At 39.3% G+C, this 2,500-nt stretch overlaps 1 long non-coding RNA gene across 1 annotated transcript in view; it reads left to right on the top strand.

Moving 5' to 3' along the window:
* The window catches only part of LOC121685210, a 4,817-nt gene that overhangs the window by 1,819 nt on the left and 498 nt on the right, over nucleotides 1–2,500 (top strand). The window lies entirely within an intron of this gene.

Raw genomic sequence — 2,500 nt, forward strand, 5'->3', positions numbered from 1 at the left:
GAAAGCACTGCAGAGGGGGGTAAAAACGCATCGCCGGCTCCTCACTCCCCTCCGGGAGGCGCTACAGGTCTCTCGGCTCCTCACTCCCCTCCATCGAGGCCATCCAGAGCAGGCGATGTTTGCATAAGGCACGCAGGCAGCATCATCAAAGACCGTTCTCACCTCAACCACAGACTGTTCACCCCACTCCCCTCCAGGAGGCGCTACAGGTCTCTCTGCACCCAAACCAGCAGGTTCAGAGGAAGCTTCTTTCCTGCGGCTGTCACCTACTGAACTCCAGCTCTGCATCCCGGTGACAATCAACCATCTAACCCCCCCGGACATTTGCGCTACCCTATCCCACCCATAGTGTTCTATCTATATATTTACAAATGTACATACTGTAATTTGGGCAGCCGTGGCCCACTGGTTAGCACTCTGGACTTGTAACCGGAGGGTTGCCGGTTCGAGCCCCGACCAGTGGGCCGCGGCTGAAGTGCCCTTGAGCAAGGCACCTAACCCCTCACTGCTCCCCGAGCGCCGCCGTTGTAGCAGGCAGCTCACTGTGCCGGGAGTGTGTGCTTCACCTCACTGTGTGTTCACTGTGTGCTGTTTGTGTTTCACTAATTCACCGATTGGGTTAAATGCAGAGACCAAATTTCCCTCACGGGATCAAAAAAGTATATATACTTATACTTAATTACACTTACATATAGCCATTTTCTACTGCTCTTCATACTATTAATCCTGCACATACACTTACTCATACTACTCTTTGTAATCTGCACTACAATAGTACTGTTACCACACTGCACATAGCTGTACATATTGTACATATCTGTCTTTATGGTTCATACTGAATATCCACATTTATTCTGTTTTTATTTTATATACGACTATACTACTATTATAATGTTACTGCTACTACATTGCACATTTCTGTCCATGTTGTTCATACATTGTTCATATTATTCTGCTCGTAAGGTAACTGCTAATACACTGCTCATATTTATATTTAATTTATACTACTCTAAAGCACCTTCTGTAAATCAACTGTGTACTACTGTCTACACTGCACTATACAGTATATCCTGTCCTGTCTATGCACCACCTGTCTATACTCTGTATATCTCATTGCACTTTTCTGTTTTTTTTGCACATCTGGTTAGACGCAAACTGCATTTTGTTGTTTTTGTACTTGTATTCTGCACAATGACAATAAAGTTGAACGTAATCTAATCTAATATCAGAGTTCTTTCTCACACACTTCCAAACACACATGTGCACTGCTGCCCCACACACTGGTCTCTGAGCTGCAACTCACACCGTGCAGTTCCCCATGTGTCCTCTAGGGGGAGCTCCTCTCACTCACTGTTTGCTCCTGGAGCCTGAGGAAGGCGATCTGAGAGCTCCAGCTCCAAACAAGATTTGATAAGAGTTTAATGTCCTCATTTAAGATTTGATAAGAGTTTAATGTCCTCATTTAAGATTTGATAAGAGTTTAATGTCTTCATTTAAGATTTGATAAGAGTTTAATGTCCTCATTTAAGATTTGATAAGAGTTTCATTTAAGATTTGATAAGAGTTTAATGTCTTCATTTAAGATTTGATAAGAGTTTAATGTCTTCATTTAAGATTTGATAAGAGTTTAATGTCCTCATTTAAGATTTGATAAGAGTTTAATGTCCTCATTTAAGATTTGATAAGAGTTTAATGTCTTCATTTAAGATTTGATAAGAGTTTAATGTCTTCATTTAAGATTTGATAAGAGTTTAATGTCTTCATTTAAGATTTGATAAGAGTTTCATTTAAGATTTGATAAGAGTTTAATGTCCTCATTTAAGTTTAATTTCACTGTTGTTCATGCTGGTTATCCTACTCTTCCCACACACACTCTCGCACACACACTTGAAAAATTATGGCTTATGTCATAATGTTTCTATTTCATATATTTTGGAATTAATATAAAGTCTATATATTTTGTTAATTATGTATAGTAGCTTATAATCTGCAAATTACTAGTACTGTAGCTAAAAATATTTAGTAATTTGAATACTTCACATTAATTTTTAAACTATTACACTTATATCTTTAATGTGGTGTGTAGGTCTAATTGAGTGCACATTGGTGGTGTGTAGGTGTAACTGAGTGCCTGTCACTTTAAGAAATACATGAGAGTAATTAGCCTTCAGCCTCACGGTTTAAGGCTAGTGAATAATAGTTGCGCAAAAAGTGCATAAGGATATGTGGATGAAATTCATTATGTTTTCTGTGTCATTAGATAGAATAAATGTTCAAAAGACTTTCTGGGATCATAGAAAAGCTAAGTGTCTCGCCATGTTCATTTCTGATTTTAGTGACCACTACACGAATGACAGACATGACCTGAGCTGCAGGATAGTTAGCAAGGAGCTCTCGCCAGATGTAAAAGTTTGCAAAGGTTGCGTAGCCTATTTCTGAAATGGCATTGAACCCAATTTAGGCCTAAATCCCATAGCCTAGGTAGCTTATCAACAGAAAT

The sequence above is a fragment of the Alosa sapidissima genome, chromosome 16 (assembly GCF_018492685.1).
Source record: "Alosa sapidissima isolate fAloSap1 chromosome 16, fAloSap1.pri, whole genome shotgun sequence".
Lineage (NCBI taxonomy): Eukaryota > Metazoa > Chordata > Actinopteri > Clupeiformes > Clupeidae > Alosa > Alosa sapidissima.